Below are 23,842 nucleotides of genomic sequence, written 5' to 3'. Positions count from 1 at the left end.
GAGACATATGATTTATAATTGTAACCTAACTCTCTTTATCCTAAGTGGTACAAACCGGTTAAATCCAGTTCTACATGCACATACCAACAAAGAACAAAGGAAAGTGAGAATAAGAATGAAACTGAAAATATAACCCTAAATATAATAACTACCTTAATACCAAAAGAAATACAGAAAACAAATAAAGAAAACCATAATTAAACACAGAAATATATCTAACAACTATATGAAGTAATTAATAAAGCAACTTTTCAAAGTTACTATGGAGACACTGCTAATAGGCCAATCACAATGAAAATAAAATCTGTTCAAGTGCAAATGCAAACATGGGTTTTCTGAATGCTTACACGGCAAATTTTCCAAAAAATGTGTAGTTTTTATAATGTCATACACAAAAGCAGTGAACCCGACTTGAAGTAGGACGTGAACCATCTTGCCAGAGACAGCAGCAGCAGTTGTGGTTGTAAGCGCAGTGGGCGGAGCTTGAGCTCGGCTCAGGGAGAGAGTCTGGTCTTTGGTGAGACTGAGGGGGAGTTACGGACAGAACGGCACCCGGGTTGCTATTCACGCCACCGAGTAAGCTATTTTTACTTCTATTTAACAAGCTACCACCGTACAAACATCACACAGCGACAGCTTGTACTATTTTTTTGATTGCTGTGAGAGGAAAAAATACCGGGCGTTTATGTGTATTTTTTTGTTTTCGCAGTATGGACAGCCGCTGCTGCCTTTGGGTAGTTAGCTTCACGCCAAGCTAACATGGTTAGCTGTCTTCTTGGATACACACCGATATCGGGCGTCTCATTTTCCGACCCAGGTAGCTAACCGGCCGGGATGCTGGCACGTTTGTCTTGCGTGACTTATGTTTCGCTTACGCTTTAGCAATGCCGTGGGGTAAGTTTTGCCACTTGTCAGTCTGTGGGAAGTATCTTTTGTGTATTTGTCTTTATTTACAGCAAGCAGCAGCTAACGCCTGTAAGCTAGTTGGTTAGCGTTAGCGCGCACGGACTGAGTGCTGGAAGCTGAACATCATTGTGAAATAAACATTAACCGCGTAGAATTCCGAGCGATAAAACTGCATCTTCTTTTTCAAACAAATCTTGACAAGTTTTCGGAATGATTCCGGACATTCTTTTCTTCCTGCCGTTTAGTATTTTTTTCCGACATGTGTTCACACTGACGCTTAAAATGACAGCAGTGTCATTTTAAGCGTTTGGTGGTGTTCAGTAATATTGTTTATCGTGCAGTAAGTATTCGACCATTACAGAGATATTTAAATAACCCCATAAACCTTTGCACAAAAATTCTTTGATTGCTTGATCTAAAAAATGTTTAGTGTTTGATTGCTTTTTTAAAAATGTGGTGTGTTTCAAACTTAATTTATACTCTTAACAGAATCAGAAACTGTTGTAAATACTGGGTTCTAGGACAGAAAGTATTGGCTATTTATTCTGTCTTTCCCTGGCTGGTCAACATTTTAAAAAAGTGGAGTCCCTTTTTCATTTGTTTGTTTGAGTCATAAAAAGGATTATCTTTAGCATTTGTTTTACATTATTCAAATAAGCGATTCACAATCTTATATTGGTAATATCATACAAAACCAATTAGTCTAGAATAGATTGGTGATTAATAATCAACTATTTTAATAATTGATTCATTATTTTGACTCATTAAAATGATCTAAATTCTTTAATCTCATCTTCTTAAATGTGAATGTTTTCCGGTGTGTTTTGCTAACTATTTTATTCGTGCTTGACATTAAAATAATATCTCTGGACTGTGGGCAAAACAAGATATTTGAAGGCATATTGGGGTCTCGATAACAGTGATAGATTTTTTTTTTTTTTTTTTTTTTTTTTTTTTACATTTATTGAGCTAACAACTAATGGACGAATTAAGAAAATAATCGCTTGATGAATCGATTTGTAGTTACAGGCCTAGTCTGGAAATGGTAGAGAATTTTGAACCACTTGGGTTACAGTGACACGCCATGACACAGTTTCTGGGATGATGTCATAAATAACATAAATGGGCACTGCAATGCTAATGTTAGGATCATGGAGCCACATAACTACGGTAGACCTTCAGTTATGACTGAAGATGCCCCTCCCCCAACAAAAAAGCCCATGAAATTTACACAGAAAGACCCCACTGAACACAGCTCTTATGCAAAGCTGATCAGAAATCCTCTTGGTTAGCAATCGGGATAAATTTGGACATATTTCACTCTTGTTTCACTGGATATCTGCTGGAGAGGTAAGACGACACTGATGCAGGTTTCACGTGTCGGTTATCAAGACTAACGTTAGTTACAGCTGGAGCATTTGAACCTGGTTTGATGAAGTGAGTCAGTGGGGAGACCATCTTTTGATCACAGCTGTGTTAGACAGGTTTTTGTCTTTACAAATTCTAAGTTGGAGATTCTGACTTCCTAGTTTCCACTAAATGGAACATGCATTTCAAACCTCATGCACATGGGATTCCACCATATCGTCTGCAAGAACTCATAGAACAAACTTACAATATTTACCATGGAATCCCCCCCCCCCTTCCAAATCAAATACTCAGCAGCAGTAACATTAGCTGTAATTTTGTGATATGTCAAACACGTAAAAGTACTTTATAATTACTAGATTTTAACATGAACTAAATTGTGTCAATATTGTGGAAAATCAAGTTCCTGTCCATTTCTGTGACACTGTATGAATGGAAACTTTATGCCTGTTAGGAGCCTCATGGTGTCATTTCATATATCTTGCAATGGCAGATTTTGTCTTAAGGATGAGTCATGCAGAAACCTAAAGTATGATCCATAAAATGTCAGTCAGTGTTTTCCAGAGCCACGGATGACACCTTCAAAATTTAAACCATTTACAGGCAGTGTTTTTCAACATGACAGTATGGAGCTCTAGCAAAAAGTGTTTTGCTGATGCTGCTAAAATCCCTCAACAGCAATCTGTTGGCTGTCTCACTATTGACTAGTTGAGAAATAATCAGAAGTCACACCGCTCTGCCCCCCCCCCCCCCCCCCCCCCCCCCCCCCCCAAAAAAAGGACTCACAGTGCAAAACTAACAGAAATAAATTCTGCATTTTTGAGACAAAGCAGAACAATTTCATGAAAAAGTACCTAGAGCCTGGTGTTTAGTTTTCAGTGTGTAAAACAGGTTTATTTGGCTTCATTTACACAAACAACTATTGATATAAATTAGTAATGTTGTCACCAAATCTCATTTACACAAATGCTGATCGACAAAATTTCATTTTGCCTTTGAACAAACGTGTAAAAACATGTTCCTGTAAAAGCATGTGTGTGTCGTCTGTGGAAGTAGCCTGAAGGCTAAACTGTCTGTCACAGCACGTGAGACGACAGGAAGACTGTACACAAACTGATCAGTTGACCTGTAAATCATATGTTTGTAAATTGTCAGTATCATATAACGTTGGCGGCAGTGACCATTTAATCGGGGCAAGATGTGCTTGTATTAAGGGCAACGTTTGAGGTTTTAATGGTAAGATCGGTGTGGTTTGCCTTTGCGTAATGTGGTGTTCCGTGCTGGTGCAAGCGCAGTCGGTGTGTCCCTTTTGTTGTCTGGTTGAAGGGATCTCTCCTCATCTAATTTAAAAAGTGGCCAGCTTGCTGCAGCCTCTTTGAGTAAATTACAAATACTGTAGCAGTCATACCAAAGTACATGTGAGCTAATGACTTTAGAAGGCTGCGTTGTGATTCAGCGCTGTCTGATAAGCCGGTCGCTGTGCGATTGTGTACTTGTCTGAAGGCTTATTACGTAATCTAACAACAGCTAAGCATTATTTTCAGAATGCCGTGTTGCCTTAATGACAGGTTGAATTTGTAGTCATTTGTCTGGAGTTTTTCCAGATGTGATTTTTACAGTGGAAAAGTAATTTCATGAGGTATATCAGTTTGCCAGTGATATTTTATTTGCTTGTCTCAGTCAGATTATGCTGAGATTCAGAGTTCGTTTAATGATTCACTTAAACCATCACTAGCATAGTCTGTTACTCTGCCCAAGGCCTTTGAATTCACTGTTGCTGTCAGTCAAGATTCAAGAATGACAAAAAAATACCCAACTTTTGACCGTGCTGTAAGACCATGTAAGATACACAAATGTAGAGTTTTATTTGTTTCATTTTTTTTGTCATTGGTTAGATCATTTGAACATTTTTTTTAGTAGTTTTGCTCAATAAATTTGTAGATCAACAACTTTTCAGGAGAAAAGTGTCTTTCTACGCGTCTGGCACTCTACGTTGCTGTTAACACGAGTGCTTTATTTGCTTCCCATGGCATGAGAGCTTTTGGTGGTCAGTGAATAGTCACTTTGTAGTAATGCAGTAAGTACACTTTCTTCCAGGCCCTGTCAGCCTGTCAACTCGGTCCCTAACTCATGGAGGATGAGTCCCCTCACAGCTGTTTGGCTTGCCCACTCATCTCGTTGTCATGCAGCACCGTTCAGTCAATTAAAGTGTATTTTTTATTAGAGCCCAACCGATATGGATTTTTTGAGGCCGATAACGATATTTAGATGAAAAAAATGCCAATAATCGATAAATCGGCTGATTTGCTGATAGCCGATAAATCAGCCGATATTATTATTATTTTTTTAAATGAATAAAATGTTCTTTTTTGGACCCTTAACAAAAAAGGTATGAGCTAAAAGCTGAAGCTTTGTCCTCATATAGCCGATCAGTGCAGTGTGACGGTGAACTGCGGGGGCCGGTGATGAACACATTTAAGCAGGGGTGTAAGCAGCTCTCAGTTGAATGGAGTCAGAGCTCCATCTGCTGGACAAACGGTGCAATGACATTTTACATTGCCGACACAAACATTTCAGTAACTGTTCTGTTTATGAGAAATTCTCGGTGTTCTATCGGCAAAATTTCGGCCGATAGTGAGTACTTTGAAAAGGGCTTATATTGGCCGATAATATCAGCCAGCCGATATATCGGTTGGGCTCTATTTTTTACGTAACTACAGTGATTTTAAAAATGCTCTTTAATTTAGCATGTCAGTAATCTAAGGTGACATTGAGGCTCTTATAATCTTGAGTGGAAAACTAAATATGTTGCTGTTTTTGCATATTTCAGTACACTTTGTCATGTTATTTACTTTTTGTTAGATATTATCGACCGGCATAAGCCCTTTTCAAAGTACTCACTATCGGCCGAAATTTTGCTGATAATTTCAATCAATCAATCAATTTTTTTTTTTATATAGCGCCAAATCACAACAAACAGTTGCCCCAAGGCGCTTTATATTGTAAGGCAAGGCCATCCAATAATTATGTAAAACCCCAACAGTCAAAACGACCCCCTGTGAGCAAGCACTTGGCTACAGTGGGAAGGAAAAACTCCCTTTTAACAGGAAGAAACCTCCAGCAGAACCAGGCTCAGGGAGGGGCAGTCTTCTGCTGGGACTGGTTGGGGCTGAGGGAGAGAACCAGGAAAAAGACATGCTGTGGAGGGGAGCAGAGATCGATCACTAATGATTAAAAGCAGAGTGGTGCATACAGAGCAAAAAGAGAAAGAAACAGTGCATCATGGGAACCCCCCAGCAGTCTACGTCTATAGCAGCATAACTAAGGGATGGTTCAGGGTCACCCGATCCAGCCCTAACTATAAGCTTAGCAAAAGGAAAGTTTTAAGCCTGATCTTAAAAGTAGAGAGGGTGTCTGTCTCCCTGATCTGAATTGGGAGCTGGTTCCACAGGAGAGGAGCCTGAAAGCTGAAGGCTCTGCCTCCCATTCTACTCTTACAAACCCTAGGAACTACAAGTAAGCCTGCAGTCTGAGAGCGAAGCGCTCTATTGGGGGTGATATGGTACTACGAGGTCCCTAAGATAAGATGGGACCTGATTATTCAAAACCTTATAAGTAGAAGAAGAATTTTAAATTCTATTCTAGAATTAACAGGAAGCCAATGAAGAGAGGCCAATATGGGTGAGATATGCTCTCTCCTTCTAGTCCCCGTTAGTACTCTAGCTGCAGCATTTTGAATTAACTGAAGGCTTTTTAGGGAACTTTAGGACAACCTGATAATAATGAATTACAATAGTCCAGCCTAGAGGAAATAAATGCATGAATTAGTTTTTCAGCATCACTCTGAGACAAGACCTTTCTAATTTTAGAGATATTGCGTAAATGCAAAAAAGCAGTCCTACATATTTGTTTAATATGCGCTTTGAATGACATATCCTGATCAAAAATGACTCCAAGATTTCTCAGTGTTACTAGAGGTCAGGGTAATGCCATCCAGAGTAAGGATCTGGTTAGACACCATGTTTCTAAGATTTGTGGGGCCAAGTACAATAACTTCAGTTTTATCTGAGTTTAAAAGCAGGAAATTAGAGGTCATCCATGTCTTTATGTCTGTAAGACAATCCTGCAGTTTAGCTAATTGGTGTGTGTCCTCTGGCTTCATGGATAGATAAAGCTGGGTATCATCTGCGTAACAATGAAAATTTAAGCAATACCGTCTAATAATACTGCCTAAGGGAAGCATGTATAAAGTGAATAAAATTGGTCCTAGCACAGAACCTTGTGGAACTCCATAATTAACTTTAGTCTGTGAAGAAGATTCCCCATTTACATGAACAAATTGTAATCTATTAGACAAATATGATTCAAACCATCGCAGCGCAGTGCCTTTAATACCTATGGCATGCTCTAATCTCTGTAATAAAATTTTATGGTCAACAGTATCAAAAGCAGCACTGAGGTCTAACAGAACAAGCACAGAGATGAGTCCACTGTCCGAAGCCATAAGAAGATCATTTGTAACCTTCACTAATGCTGTTTCTGTACTATGATGAATTCTAAAACCTGACTGAAACTCTTCAAATAGACCATTCCTCTGCAGATGATCAGTTAGCTGTTTTACAACTACCCTTTCAAGAATTTTTGAGAGAAAAGGAAGGTTGGAGATTGGCCTATAATTAGCTAAGATAGCTGGGTCAAGTGATGGCTTTTTAAGTAATGGTTGAATTACTGCCATCTTAAAAGCCTGTGGTACATAGCCAACTACAAAGATAGATTGATCATATTAAGATCGAAGCATTAAATAATGGTAGGGCTTCCTTGAGCAGCCTGGTAGGAATGGGGTCTAATAACATGTTGATGGTTTGGATGAAGTAACTAATGAAAATAACTCAGACAGAACAATCGGAGAGAAAGAGTCTAACCAAATACCGGCATCACTGAAAGCAGCCAAAGATAACGATACGTCTTTGGGATGGTTATGAGTAATTTTTTCTCTAATAGTTAAAAATTTTGTTAGCAAAGAAAGTCATGAAGTCATTACTAGTTAAAGTTAATGGAATACTCAGCTCAATAGAGCTCTGACTCTTTGTCAGCCTGGCTACAGTGCTGAAAAGAAACCTGGGGTTGTTCTTATTTTCTTCAATTAGTGATGAGTAGAAAGATGTCCTAGCTTTACGGAGGGCTTTTTTATAGAGCAACAGACTCTTTTTCCAGGCTAAATGAAGATCTTCTAAATTAGTGAGACGCCATTTCCTCTCCAACTTACGGGTTATCTGCTTTAAGCTACGAGTTTGTGAGTTATACCACGGAGTCAGGCACTTCTGATTTAAAGCTCTCTTTTCAGAGGAGCTACAGCATCCAAAGTTGTCTTCAATGAGGATGTAAAACTATTGACGAGATACTCTATCTCACTTACAGAGTTTAGGTAGCTACTCTGCACTGTGTTGGTATATGGCATTAGAGAACATAAAGAAGGAATCATATCCTTAAACCTAGTTACAGCGCTTTCTGAAAGACTTCTACTGTAATGAAACTTATTCCCCACTGCTGGGTAGTCCATCAGAGTAAATGTAAATGTTATTAAGAAATGCTCAGACAGAAGGGAGTTTTCAGGGAATACTGTTAAGTCTTCTATTTCCATACCATAAGTCAGAAACAAGATCTAAGATATGATTAAAGTGGTGGGTGGACTCATTTACATTTTGAGCAACGCCAATAGAGTCCAACAATAGACCAAATGCAGTGTTGAGGCTGTCATTCTCAGCATCTGTGTGGATGTTAAAATCGCCCACTATAATTATCTTATCTGAGCTAAGCACTAAGTCAGACAAAAGGTCTGAAAATTCACAGAGAAACTCACAGTAACGACCAGGTGGACGATAGATAATAACAAATAAAACTGGTTTTTGGGACTTCCAATTTGGATGGACAAGACTAAGAGTCAAGCTTTCAAATGAATTAAAGCTATGTCTGGGTTTTTGATTAATTAATAAGATGGAATGGAAGATTGCTGCTAATCCTCCTCCCCGGCCCGTGCTACGAGCATTCTGACAGTTAGTGTGACTCGGGGGTGTTGACTCATTTAAACTAACATATTCATCCTGCTGTAACCAGGTTTCTGTAAGGCAGAATAAATCAATATGTTGATCAATTATTATATCATTTACCAACAGGGACTTAGAAGAGAGAGACCTAATGTTTAATAGACCACATTTAACTGTTTTAGTCTGTGGTGCAGTTGAAGGTGCTATATTATTTTTTCTTTTTGAATTTTTATGCTTAAATAGATTTTTGCTGGTTATTGGTGGTCTGGGAGCAGTTTCTCATAAACAGAACAGTTACTGAAATAATGTTTGTGTCGGCAATGTAAAATGTCCTTGCACCGTTTGTCCAGTAGATGGAGCTCTGACTCCATTCAACTGAGAGCTGCTTACACCCCTGCTTAAGTGTGTTCATCACCGGCCCATAGTTTGCCGTCACACTGCACTGATTGGCTGACAAAAGCATACAAGTAAGTTTATAAAGATGTTGTTTGTAATAACTTTGCGATTACATTCACCCCACATTTCTCCCGTTTCAGTTTAACTGAGTTTGATTAACTCAGTTTATGTAGTAATGTGTCAAATGTGCTTCATTGCGTCGGTCACGCTTTTTATTAAGCCCATGTTGTGTAGACCTTATTTCTAGCATGAAAAACTTTCGTTTACTGCTAAGAGGTTGAAACATTCAGATTCACTGGTCGTCCGGAAAGGTTCTGGGAATTACTGCCGTTCACCATTAACCCTCTGGGGCCATCGCTGTCGTATACGATGGCTGGGACCAAGCTTTACTAAATTGTAAATAACTTGTAAATTGTATTTCAGCTTTTAGCTCATACCTTTTTTGTTAAGGGTCCAAAAAAGAACATTGTATTCATTAAAAAAAAAAATAATATCGGCTGATTTATCGGCTATCTGCAAATCAGCCGATGTATCGATTATCTGCATTTTTTTTCATCCAAATATCGTTATCGGCATCGGCCTCAAAAAATCCTTATCGGTCGGGCTCTACTTTTTGTGCTGTTTGCTGTAGGGACTGGAAATCCAAGCTTATTCCATTCAGTGGTGTTAATGGAAGTGGAGTTGGGTTTATTCAGTCCTTTTATTTATTTATATATTTTTTGATTTAAAATCTGTCCTGACAAGGCTGACTGCCAACGCAAGTGTGACTGAAGTACATTTGTCCGTGTAGAGCAGTAAATGTTATACAGTGCATCTGGAGAGTATTCACAGCGCTTCACTTTTTCCACATTTTATGTTACAGCCTTATTCCAAAATGGTGTAAATTCATTTTTTCCACTCAGAATTCTACTCACAACACCACAGAAACATAACATGAAAGAAGTTGTTTTTTTAATTTTTGCAAATTTATTAAAAATACTAAACTAAGAAATCACATGTACATAAGTATTCGCACCCTTTGCTCAGTACTTTCTTGATGCACCTTTGGCAGCAATTACAGTTTCAGGTCTTCTTGAATATGATGCCCCAAGCTTGGTGCACCTATCTTTGGGTAGTTTCACCCATTCCTCTTTGCAGCACCTCTCAAGCTCTATCAGGTTGGATGGGGAGCGTCGGTGCGCAGACATTTTCAGATCTCTCCAGAGATGTTCAATCAAACTCGGGTCTGGGCTCTGGCTGGACCAGTCAAGGACATTCACAGAGTTGTCCTGAAGCCACTCCTTTGATATCTTACCTGTGTGCTTAGGATTATTGTCCTGCTGAAAGATGAACCGTCACCCCAGTCTGAGGTCAAGAGCGCTCTGGAGCAGGTTTTCATCCAGGATGTCTCTGTACATTACTGCATTCATCTTTCCCTCAATCCTGACTAGTCTCCCAGTTCCTGCTGAAAAACATCCCCACAGCATGATGCTGCCACCACCATGCTTCACTGTAGGGATGGTGCCTGGTTTTCTCCAAAAATGATGCCTGGCATTCACGCCAAAGAGTTCAGTCTTTGTCCCATCAGACCAGAGAATTTTGTATCTCATGGTTTCAGAGTCCTTCAGGTACCTTTTGGTAAACTCCAGGTGGGCTGCCATGTGCCTTTTACTAAAGAGTGGCTTCTGTCTGGACACTCTACCATACAGGCCTGATTGGTGGATTGCTGCAGAGATGGTTGTCCTTCTGGAAGATTCTCTTCTCTCCACAGAGGAATGCTGGAGCTCTGAAAGAGTAACCATGAATTTTATCAATTTTTAATTAAGGCTGTAACATAAAATGTGGAAAAAGTGAAGCGCTGTGAATACTTTCTGGACGTGCTGTACATGCAGAAAACAGTAAAAAAAAAAGTCCTTCAGTGCCTTGATAAGAAATTTCTAAGGATAACAAAGTTACTTTTATAATGCCGTAAAAAAAATTCCAAATCAGTCATAGAATATGAAGCACACATACAGAAAGAACAAACTAAAATTTTCACATTCATGATGCACAATGTCATCACTGTAATCGAAGATATTATAAGCAAAGCCTTGTCATCTTATCGATACAGAATCTGATGGGCTTACTTTTGAGTGTTTTTAACTAGGTTTTTTGTAGAATTTTTTAGGGTTTTTTATTTATTTATTTAAATTGTGCTTTTAATAGATTTTTTAATTTCATTGTCATGCACAGTATTTTTTCTGGTGTCGTGTACAATGATAATAATAATAATAATAATGAATTCTAAATAAATAAATTCTAAAATATTCAATATTGGGCCTGTTATAGGGGAAACCTGTGATTTGTGAGGTTGTTGTTCAGGATTGCAGTGACAGTATGACTTGTGATACATGAAATAAATGTGTGTGGAGTGTATGCAGCTGCCAAGAGAGAAACCACTGCATCCACCCCTTTGTTAAAAAAAAAAAAAAAGTGTGTGTATATATAAAACTCATCTGAGATAGCAGATTGGACACACACTAAGACACTATGCTTCTGCAGACTGTGCAATTTTATCACTGTTCACAAGATAGTGGTCAGCTGTTTATTAAGTACAAAGTACATGCAAATTTCCTGCAGCAAAGCATTTTTTTAGTTAAGGATGTGAAGAAAGAACTGGTAAGAAAACTAAAGCTTGAGAAACCGTAGAAACTGAATCATAAAAATAAATAAGTGGAACTAGTGAGGAGTAAGAAAGCAAAGGTGAATGAATACAAGAGCAATCAGAGATTTCTGATGTCTGCCAAGGGTTGAGGAGGACTCAAATGATATGTGATTCACATCATGACGCAGAATTTACCTGGATCCGGATTCCGCAACACAATGCAAATACTGATCAAGAATGGTCCAAGATATTGGAATCTGATATTTAATTCACAAGCTGAAACCTGAACTTGGTTTTACATCATGATGTTGTATCTTTCTGCTGCAGAACCTGCACATTGATCCAGATCACTCCCAACAACTCCTGAGCCAGAATCCGGATTCAGATCACCTCCAAAATTCAGTGGCGTCTTCCATGCCCCGATATCTATCTGTGTTGCAAATTTGGTGAGAATCCATGAAGTAGTTTTGATGTAATCCTTCAAAGCCTATAGAAAGTGAAATCTTTATCCAGAATCCGGATCCGGATCACCTCTTAAAATTTAACGGAGTCTTCCATGGCCTAATATCTCTGTGGTGAAAATTTCATAAATATCCATGCAGTAGTTTTGATGTAACCCTGCTAACAGACAGACAAATAAATAAACGCAGATGGTTTTTATTACTAAACAAGTGGCATTTATTTGTGCTTGGCAACCCTTACTGCCCCCAACTGGACTGGAGTTCAAGACAGCAAACTCAAAACAGACAGAAGAGAAAGAAAGGTCTCACTCTGCCTATTAGGACAGACACCCGCTGACCTGGTGTCATGATAAAATTATGTTCCAAAGAGGAAATTGCTGAAAGAAAAAGCGCACCAACATCCATTATATGGAAGCGGTTTGGTAAAAGCAACGAAGTACAGATACAGATGGTTTTAATAATTTACAAGGCAAGCTAAGTTGTATCATTTTGTTGAGGCAGATAAATATTTTTGCCCAGTTAAATGTTCTATTTTAACTATTATTTACTACTACACCTGTATTACAGCTAATATGTACTCTGTGTGAGCCTGATCCTGTTAGATCTCAGAAGCGAAGCAGAGTGGGTCCTTGTTAGTACTTGGAAGGGAGACCTTTTCAGAAGACCAGTGGCTGTGTGTGTTTCAGGGTGTAAAACAATGCAGATCTATGCTAGATGTGCTGTGGCGACCCCGCTCAATAAAGTGAAGCAGCTGAACGGCAAACGCTAACATTATAGCTAACATGGCGTTGTACTGTGCTTGTTGTCACGATGTTATCTATGAAAGACCTCACCGTCAACACAAGCGGTTTTGGAAACATTGATATAACTTCCAGTACTCCTAGCTGCAAGGGCAGTCACAATTATTACAGTGTTCGCCAGTCGCAGTTATTTTTCATATTTGCGAATATTTTTCATATTCGTGATTATCATGAATTATTTATTTTATCCACAAAGTTGCATAAAACAACTCAGAATCTGACGTCATCATACTGCAGCAGCAGCGGCACGCTGCCTCGCGCGCTTTGTTTCCCTCTCATCTTGGTCGAATGGTTAGCGAGGCTAGGATAATAACATGGAGGGTGAGGAGATTCCGCTTCCAAAGCCACATACCACGTCACCGCTGTGGATGCATTTCAGTTTTAAGCCTAACGATAAGGGAGAGCCCAGTAACGTGGAGGAAGTGATATGTAAACTTTGCCGTTAAAAAAAGTGCCGGTCAAAAGGGCTAACGCATCAAATCTGAAACATCTACAGACCCACCACCCACAGAAATACGCCAAACTTGGAAAGACCACGCCAGCACAATCGCCAGCCAGTGCAACAGCAGCTGGTGCATCCTGTCAACTGGCTCTTGGCGAATGTGAGTTTGCTTCAGTGCTTGCCCTGTTGTAGAAGACTGATCACAATAAATCCTCTTAAGGAATGGAGAAGATACTAATGTCTTTGTCTATTTCTTGATGTTCAAAACGTCATTAAATTGCTCTTATTCATTAAAGTGTACAGTAAAGCACAGAATGTGTATCATTAAAGCTAATTATACTACGATAGTAGAATAAGAAGGAAAGGAAAAAATAGACAATATATCAATCGTAATTATTTGTCTGACAATTAATCGTCTCCAGAAATTCCTAATCGTGACAGCCCTACGAGCTGCCGCCCAGTTTTAGCAGGGACAAAAACGCAGAGCTGCTACTATGTTCTTCTGCTCATGCTTCTTCTTGTTTACTTAGATGTGGGTTGGGTTGATGTTCAGCTCAGATGGCAGCGAGAGGCTTCTCGGCTATTTGTTGTTTGGTTGGTGACATTTTTGATGGTTTCTTTCATCATAAAGTTAAACACATTCTGCTGCTTCAGGAACTGTATTATTTTTGTTTTTCATGAAGTGACATGCTGGTCTTTGTATCGACCTTCAGCTCTTAGTTTCTAGTTTTCCTGCTGAAACTATTAAGACTTTATTGTTGTTATAAGTGTGATTAAAATGCCTCCCTTTGTCTGGCTTGGCTCAGAGCTGCTCTTCACATTGATAGCTCAGCTCAATACAGAACAAAATGGCAATGAAACTGTAATAAAGCAGACAAATATTGAAAATCTATTCTAATCCAATTACTTTTTCCCACAAATCTGATTGGTTAATCGTGTGAGATTACAGATCATAAAATATCACGTGGGCGGTGGTAAAATATTAAAACCGTTTCACATTTAATATTACTCCGCACCCTGTCTGCGTGCGCTATTCCTCTGCGCCCTGACCGCTGGTGGAGCGACGCTGAAGGCGAATTACTTACTGAAAAATAAACCATACAAACGTTGGAATTGGATTAGAATGGGAATAACTCCCTTGTGTCTGATGATTTGCAGACGTTAATGCTGGATTACAGTCGCAAATAGTAGTTTTAAAATGCCTTTTTACCTGCGACGCGTTATGTGAAGATGAATCAAGAATGTTAGTGCAAAATACATGCATTTAGGAAGGCTAATTTTATACTTGTAAATCTGGAGTATTCTCACTTTATATGGACTTAATCACTCTTCATCTGTCATATAACAACGGCGGCCTGTTGTTCAGTGTTTTCTCTAGTTGCTGTTGATATTGGTGAAGTGAGTTTATTGCTCAACACTAGTGTGTTCTGAAATTGGAACAGCACGGACAGCAAGGTCACTTTGTAGCAGCAAATGGCTGTGCAGCGGGACATCAGGGCCGCGGAGCCGCTGTGTACAGTCGTATATAACAAAGAACGTGGAGCTTCTCATCTTCAAAGTGGCTCAATCAAAGATCCTTTATTCACAGTTTTCTCCACCACAGACAGGAAGGAGCTGCTAAAAACACTATTTCTCTTTGCATCATGTCCTAAACAATGATAGTGGAAAAATATTAGTTATTAATTTTTGTTTAATTTTTGCTACTTTAGTGTCTACGAACTATTACATTGAAAACTCAAAATTTCTCATGTGAAATGTTTTATTTACATTTTACACACCACACAAAATACAACCATTCTCTACCTCCCTGTCCCATATTCAGAAAGGTGTAAAAAAAAAAAAAAAAAATAGTCATTGTTATTAGTTGGTGAATGTTTAAAAAAGAGAAAAAAGCAGAACTCTGTACCAAGCATGAACAGTTACTTACATGACATGACATCTCCCATCTGCCTCTTCTTTTCTTCTCAACTGGGAACCAAAAAAAAAAAAATACTTTTTGCGACTGCTTTGGTTATTGCAGCCAAAAAAAATAAAAATAAAAAAAAAAAGTCTGTGTGATAGGTGGACGTTTACTCTGTGTTGGCTCATGGTGAGTTGTGGTTGGAGCTAATTAAAGTGGCCGCAGGCCCCTGGTCTACATTTTTGTGTCGACCCTAAAAAAAGCCCATTCTATTAGTCACAGAATGTAGGTAAATGGTGTTTGATGAAATAATTGCAAATAAGCACTGCGTGAGTTTTTTCTTTCCTCAAAGTATGTTAACATAAAATTTAAACACAAGCACAGCAGCATAAAAAGCTGAGTTCTTAGCCTTTGTCTTTCACAACTTAAAAGCACTAAACTATGTACTGTACTTAGATATGTGTGTTTCATCACAAGTACTTCTTCAGTTCATGAATGTTAACAAAATGGAATAAAAGACAGCAAGACAGGGACGGGAAAGAGAAGAACAGTAGTAAGCAGTATTTCTGGTATTTATAATTTTTCGATTTGCTTTTTACTTTGATTTTTGGTACTCTGTGTGCTTCTTACCCTGTGTGCTGCCATACAATGCTGCTGGAATGTCAGTTTCCCTGAGTGAGTCTTCCAAAGGGATTAATAAGGTCCCTCTAATCTAATCTAAAAGTATGAAATAAAAATTAATACAGATGGCTTAAAAAGTCTCCCACCCAACATTTGATATTGTCATCAAGTGCAGTCATGGACTGATATACAGGTGGAAAAGAAGTGATTTGCTTCCTCAGTGGGATTGGAACTGTGTTGATGGTCACACCTCTGAGGGTGCATCCCTGAATTGGCAGCCTGAAAGAGGGTCTGTAATGTGTGGGGCTTCCTGACTGTGGGCTGAAGTAGTGCTTTTGCAAGTGAGACTCATGCAACAAAAGGAGGTCTTGGTGTCTCTACATTATGCCCTCCACATTTACATGGCTTGACCCAGATCAGCGGTGGGGGAAGGGGCAGTCTGGGGGAAGCTAAAAATATGACCCCTCACATTCGGTAGCTCCACTGCAGTGGGATCCCTAGAATTGCTATCCTCAACTTCCATCAAAATGTTGGCACGTAGGGGTGCACAAAGTGCCAGAGGGTTTCCTTCGTGGAAACAGTCATGAATACTTTTGAGTTGCCCGCGACTGCTCTCCTCGCCACTTATTCCTACTTTACGCAGCCTTGCGGGTAGAGGACTTGGTGTGCTTCTAATGTGAGCTGCACCCTGAAATAGCTCTGGTAAAACAGGAGACTTGTGCCCAAGACATCTGTGGTGTTTTGTGAAATGTGATCATCTTCTCATTGTTATTAAGCTATGGTAGCTTGCTCTTCCACTCAAAAGAGTTAATCCACGCGTCTGTCGTTCAGCCGTACCGTGCCACTTGTCTGCTTGCATAGCCAATCACAATGATTTTCCACTGTTGTGTCATCTGACCTGCTCTGCAACCCGAAACTGTCGCAGCGCAGCAAATGTTGGCACTTCCTTCATCTTGGCATTGTTAGGGCGTCTTTGTGGGGAGGGTTTCGTCTTGTAAAACATGAGGACGGGGAACTGGCAAAGTCATGTATTTATAGTCGTTGCTGCAGGCTGTGGACACGTTCTCACTCCATGTAAATGGCCCCGCACTGACTGACGTAATGGGCCATGTTCTCCATATGATGCATGTGGATTGCTCTATAGCTTTCATATAGGGATTTTCTTCATTGCTTCAGTCTGGATAGAAGTACTGTCATGAGAATTTTTAAAAGTAGCTTTGAGTGTTCCATGTTGTACCTTGGTGGAGGTGGCGGTAATAAAGGATTTAAAAAGGACACAAGATCCACAAAGGTATGATTGAGTCTGTGGTGGGCACAGCTAACCAAAAAGTTAGCTTTGATAACCGTTAATCTGCTAACTGAAGTTAACGTTTATGCAGCTAAACTGATGGCGGGAGTTACAGCTAAAAGCTAAACCGATAACTTTTAGTATTGAGCCAGCGCTTCTGTCTCAGATCAGCAAAAGAGACCTGGCAACCAGAGTGAAAGGAAGGGGAGCAAGCAAAAAAAAATCTTTTATTTTCACAGCCATACAGACTTGCAGATGTATCACAGAAGTCATGCACAGCAAGACAGTTTTGACTTATGGTTAAAATTTTAAACAAACTAATTCCGGACAAGTTATTGAAATTAACATCACCTCTGTCGTTTTTACAAAGTGAAAATATCAGCTATATGTTTTAATTTTAAAGTAATGCACTAATGTTGAAAGTTTTAGCATTTACAGACACGCATGCCAAAAGGCATTATGGGAAAATTAGTTTCCTGTCATCAGTGGTTGGTCGGTATATGTAGAAACCAACACACAAGTTACTGAAACATGTGTGCTGAATTTTCCAAATAAATCTAGATTTGTAAATGTCATTTTGTTTTCTTTTGTAAAAAAAAAAGGCAATTTAAAAACTGAAAATTCTGTTTGTGATTCAGCACTTAAACAGTCATGAACACTGCCATCTACTGGATGGCATTAGATGGCCATCCAGTAGATGGCAGAAACCTCCTCTGTCAGCCTGAAATGGGTTTAGCTGCAACTTTTTTAGAAGGTAAAAATGGGGACGATTTTGAGTCATTAAAATGTCTGCAAGACCTGCTTGCGCTTGACGTGCACCGCAGTCTACCTCTCTGTCAGTTGCAGTTCTGTGGCTCGGCCTTTTAATTCTTCCCCTCCTACTCTGGCGTTCCATCCTAACACGTGACAAACATCACGCTCCTGATTTGGCGAGTGGCGTGGTTTGCAGCAAGCAGAAGCCAAAACTCACATAGTTAAACATTGCAAAAATGAACCTCGCACATCGGATGGCAACCCGATAAACTCTTTAAACCCTGAAAGAAGTCTGGAGACACATCACCTACCAGTAGAAGTTGTGTGGCCAAATATGTAATGATAGCATTTAAGAAAAACAGTGCATCAGCACTAACTTTTTCCATCATACACTAACATTTTGACTGGATAGCGACATGATTCCCATAATTAAAACTGTGGAAAATGAGTGTTTTTAAAAGACTGAACACAGTAGTTGATTTGTGCACTTCAGAACCAGTGGTGGTTGCAGAAATTATTGAATTGGGGGGGGGGGGGGGGCAGTAAAAATCTTGCGGTGCCCCACTAAAGGCTGTACAGTAGTGGTGGGTGGTACAACAAAAAATTTGTATCATATTTTGTTTTTAAGAGTCTCATGGTTTCAGCCCCCTTCCCCCCCAACCAATAACTGGGCTTTTATACCAGGTTAAGCAGTAACACATTTTTTTTGGCACCCTTTGCTTGCGAATACCAAAATAATGGAATGGTTATAAAAGGGAGGTGCGAACCCACTGCTGTCCATTGATTGGCTCAGAAGCAAAAGCTATTGTTACACTCCTTACGCGACCATTCATGCAGTTCTGACTTATACTGTTTCAGATATTAAAACCATTTACACACACTGAGTAAATATAAAGCCTTAAGCTTACCTGTTACGTTGTTTCAGTCAGATTCATCATCACAGCTTGACGAAAACTGTTATCCACATAAGACGCCCTTATTTTGGAAAACAGTGTCTGGAAATACTTTAATCAATAAAATGAAAAATATATATATTAAGTTACACGACAGTTACAGGGGGTGAGACCAACTGCTTACGCTGTTTGTGTTGGAGGCTCTATAACTAATTCATGTAAATGAATGCATTATTTTGACAGCAATAGTAAAACATATAACTCCTGGCTCATCAATGAAAGGGTAAAGAAATAAAGTATGGCCAAGATCGGCCTGACCTGAGCGGAATGTGATGCCGAACAAGCCTCACTATCTTGGAGCTACCAAACATTCTCAGGCCAACTAGTCTAGCAGGAAGAAGGGGTTCCTGAACACCCCTTGGAAAAAATTAACGCCACCTACATTTTTGTGGCCCTAGAGGCCTGTTATTGAAAATTATGGATATTTCCATTGCTACAGAATGTACTATGGTGTTCATTTGGTGGTCATTTTCGGTTCCACCCAAGGCACAGATGCAGACTACATGCACTCCTGTCTTCGGAATGAATGAATGAATGAATTTATTTGGCACACAAACTCAACAGTAACAAAAAAAACTGATACACAAGACAATTCCACCGTGACATGTGTGACCAAAAGGGGGTGAGCATAAGCAAAGCTTATAAATGCCCACCCCTTATATACATACATATATACTCATTACCAACCCCCAGAGCAAGCACACAGGCGACAGCGGTAAGGAAAGACTCCCTCCGATGTATTGAGGAAGAAACCTCAAGCAGACCAGACTCTAAGGGGTGACCCTCTTCTTGGGCCATGCTACAAACACATTTAACACAACACAAACTCAAGTCCCGTCATCATAAAGTCCCGTCATCATAAACATCTCTAGTGTAGATACATACATATATACACATACCTACATACATATGCAATGCGTGTGATTTTATACTACATATTTACAAGATAGAAATCAAAGTGCACACAACTAAACAATGATCAACAAAACACCCTAACCCTCAACACCCTTCCTCCTCCTTATTCCTAGAAAAAACCATGTACCTATACCGCTGCTTAAACTGGTTCATGCTTGGACATTGCTTGAGCTCCACCCTTAGTCTGTTCCACATCCTCACTCCACAAACAGAAATACAAAAACCTTTTAATGTTGTACATGCCCACTGATGTTTTAAGTTAAACTCCCCCCTCAGATTATAATCCCCTACTCTATTAAAGAACATGTTTTTAATATTTCCAAGAAGTAAATTGTTTATTGCTTTATATACTATTTGTACTGATTGAAAATGAACCAGATCAGTAAATTTTAAAATCTTTGATTTTAAGAATAGTGAATTTGTGTGGTCTCTATAACCAGTAGTATGAATTATTCTTCTAGCTTTTTTCTGCAGTATGAATAATAGTTGTACATTTATAATTATGGCCCCAGACCTCTGCACAGTAGTGTAAATATGGTAAGATCAGTGAGCAATAGAGAATGCGGAGTGAGTTGTGGTCCAGAATGTATTTAACTTTGTTCAGAACTGAAATGCTTCTTGACAGTTTGCTCTGTATATGTTTTATGAGACTTCCAGTTTATTTTATCATCAATTATCACCCCAAGAAACTTAGTTTCATATACTCTTTCAATATCCACCCCCTGTACTTGTAACTGTACTTGTATGTCTTTATTACAATTGCCAAATAACATATTTTGTTTTACTTAAGTTTAATGATAATTTATGTCAAACCACATTTTCAGCTTTCCCATTTCTGTAGTGATGTTTCTTAGTAGTTTCTGCAAATCCCCCCCAGAACAAAAAATACTTGTCATCTGCAAATAATACTAATTTTAATATCTTAGACACATTAAAAATATAATTTATATAAAGCAAAAAGAGTTTCGGACCCAATACTCACCCCTGTGGGACACCACAAGCAATGTCCAAGGATGATGATGTGTATTCCCCCAACTTCACAAATTGTTTTGTTACTCAAATAGCTTCTCACCCAGTGCAACACTAATCCCCTGATCCCATACCGTTCAAGTTTATTGATTAATATATCATGATTGATTGTGTCAAAAGCTTTTTTAAGGTCTATGAATATTCCAACTGAATATAATTTATGATCTATGGCATTTGTGATCTCCTCAACTGATTTTATTAATGCCAGTGATGTTGACCTATTTGCCCTAAATCCATATTGACTGTCAATAAGTAATTTATTTGTTTTATAAATTTATGTAATCTATTGTTGAATAATTTTTCTAATATTTTGGAAAATTGTGGAAGCAAAGAAACAGGCCTATAAATTGTGAAGTGGTGTCTATCCCCAGTCTTATACAGCGGTACAACTTTGGCTATTTTCATTTCATTGGGAAATTTACCGGTTTGAAATGACAAATTACAAATATATGTTAATGGTTCTGAAATCCCTTCAATGACCTGTTTTACAACTATCATGTCAATTTCATTTAAATCAGTAGATGTTTTGTATTTGCAATTGTTAACAATATCTATGATTTCTTTTTCTTCCACTGCTGTGAGGAACATTGAACATTCAGTAGAACTAGTCAACGTAAAGAAGCAAATATACATTATTCAATATATTTTTGACAGGAGGAATTGATTAAAAGTGGGCAAATGCGTAAAGTCATTTCAAATGGCAACTTTCTGGCTTTAAGAAACACTATAAGAAATCAAGAAAAAAGATTGTGGCAGGCAGTAACGGTTACTTTTTTAGACCAAGCAGAGGAAAAAAAAATATGGAATCACTCAATTCTGAGGAAAAAATTATGGAATCACCCTGTAAATTTTCATCCCCCAAATTAACACCTGCATCAAATCAGATCTGCTCATTGACATTGACCCTGTGCCATGACATTGACCCTATGTGTCTTTTTGCAAGGAATGTTTTTGCAGTTTTTGCTCTATGGCAAGATGCATTATCATCTTGAAAAATGATTTCATCATCCCCAAACATCCTTTCAATTGTCCAAAATATCAACATAAACTTGTGCATTTATTGATGATGTAATGACAGCCATCTCCCCAGTGCCTTTACCTGACATGCAGCCCCATATCATCAATGACTGTGAAAATTTACATGTTCTCTTCAGGCAGTCATCTTTATAAATCTCATTGGAAAGGCACCAAACAAAAGTTCCAGCATCATCACCTTGCCCAATGCAGATTCAAGATTCATCACTGAATATGACTTTCATCCAGTCATCCACAGTCCACAATTGCTTTTCCTTAGCCCATTGTAACCTTTTTTTTCTGTTTAGGTGTTAATGATGCCTTTCGTTTAGCTTTTCTGTATGTAAATCCCATTTCCTTTAGGCGGTTTCTTACAGTTCGGTCAGACGTTGACTCCAGTTTCCTCCCATTCGTTCCTCATTTGTTTTGTTGTACATTTTTCGATTTTTGAGACATATTGCTTTAAATTTTCTGTCTTGACGCTTTGAGGTCTTCCTTGGTCTACCAGTATGTTTGCCTTTAACAACCTTCCCATGTTGTTTGTATTTGGTCCAGAGTTTAGACACAGCTGACTGTGAACAACCATCTTTTGCAACATTGCGTGATGATTTACTCTCTTTTAAGAGTTTGATAATCCTCTCCTTTGTTTCAATTGACATCTCTCGTGTTGGAGCCATGATTCATGTCAGTCCACTTGGTGCAACAGCTCTCCAAGGTGTGTTCACTCCTTTTTAGATGCAGATTAACGAGCAGATCTGATATGATGCAGGTGTTAGTTTTGGGGATGAAAATTTACAGGGTGATTCCATAACTTTTTCCTCAGAATTGAGTGATTCCATATTTTTTTCCTCTGCTTGGTCTAAAAAAGTAACCATTACTGACTGCCACAATCTTTTTTCTTGATTTCTTATAGTGTTTCTTAAAGCCAGAAAGTTGCCATTTGAAATGACTTTAGTTTTATGTCATGTCTGTGATCTGATTTTTTTCTACAAAATTAAACAACTGAATGAACATCCTCCGAGGCCGGTGATTCCATAATTTTTGCCAGGGGTTATGTGTGTGTGTGTGTGTGTGTGTGTGTGTGTGTGTGTGTGTGTGTGTGTGTGTGTGTGTGTGTGTGTGTGTGTGTGTGTGTGTGTGTGTGTGTGTGTGTGTGTGTGTGTGTGTGATAATTGATGCCACTGAAGAGAGGTTTGGATGACGGGAAAACCGTTCTTGACTATAACACTATGTAACATAGTTTTATTCTTGTTGTGTTCCTGGGTACACAGTGTGTTTGCCTAACCTGTTATGCCTTAAATAAATAGAAAAAAGGTGTTATTCCACAGAAACTTTGCTTCTGTGATCAGGACAATATTTTGAAATTTGTCTGTTTTCAAGAATATTCTCGATTCGCCTTCACTACTACTGAGTAGTCTTCTCGAATATTTTTTAACTGCTAGAACTGTCCAGAATTTTCTAGAAGTTTCCAGAATTATCTAGAAATTTCAAGAAACTTTTAGAACTTTCTAGAACGTAAAAAAAAAAAAATAATCAAAGTTTGTGCTGAATGTAGTCATTTTTCCATAGACTTTAGACATAAGCAGTTGAAATATAGCACTTAGAAGCCAGGAACAAAAATTTTGTTACATAGTGTAATGAACTGATGGAGGCGATTATGACGGAGAGTTTTGGATGACGGAGTTTTGATGAACTGATGGAGGCGATTGAGTTGTACTTGAAGGAGGAGAAGAGGGTGGTGAGGAAGGCTTTGGATAAAGGACAGTACGAGCTAGATGGTTAGTTTTTGCTTGTTTTTTTTAATTTTTCGAACAATTTGTTCCACCTTCATGCAGGTTGGAGTGGCGGAGGAGGCTTGAAAAAAAAAAAGCGCCATGCTGCGGTGCGGTCTTACGTTACTCAGCCATATGTATTGTTTTGTAAAACAAAACTATTAAATATAAGTATAAAGTTTTTGCTTGTTTTTTAATTTTTCAAAGAATTTATTGTTCCACCTTTATACGGGTTGGAGTGGTGCATGAGGCTTGAAAAAAAAAAACGCTGTGGTGCGGCGCGGTCTTACGTTGCATTTAAAAATGACGAGCGTAATAAAGCCTTTTAATTTATTAATATTATGACACGATCAGATTGTTGCATTGGAAAAAAATGTACATATATCAATTTCGATTTTTTTCAATTAATTTTCATTTATATAGCGCCAAATCACAACAAAGTTGTCTCAAGGCGCTTCACACAAATAAGGTCTAACATTACCGACCTCCAGAGCAAGCACACAGATGACGATGTCAAGAGAGGGATTGCAAGCAAGCGTCTTATTCCTTTGGCAGCA

The 23,842-nt window shown here is 38.7% G+C and overlaps 1 protein-coding gene across 5 annotated transcripts in view; it reads left to right on the top strand.

The window, feature by feature from the left end:
• The first annotated feature begins 482 nt into the window (after positions 1–482).
• The window catches only part of atp2b1a (ATPase plasma membrane Ca2+ transporting 1a), a 116,615-nt gene continuing 93,255 nt past the window's right edge, over positions 483–23,842 (top strand). For 4 of the 5 annotated variants that reach the window (XM_034163314.1, XM_034163316.1, XM_034163317.1 and 1 more), the window contains exon 1: positions 490–576. The gene's annotated coding sequence lies outside the window, so the exon portion shown is untranslated. Of the gene's footprint in view, positions 577–709; positions 818–23,842 lie in introns of all 5 variants that reach the window. The other variant, XM_034163315.1, reaches the window with a different exon arrangement.

Source organism: Thalassophryne amazonica, chromosome 22 (genome assembly GCF_902500255.1).
Source record: "Thalassophryne amazonica chromosome 22, fThaAma1.1, whole genome shotgun sequence".
NCBI lineage: Eukaryota > Metazoa > Chordata > Actinopteri > Batrachoidiformes > Batrachoididae > Thalassophryne > Thalassophryne amazonica.
Note: the sequence above shows the minus strand (reverse complement) of the source record. Positions and strands in the feature narration are given on the sequence as shown.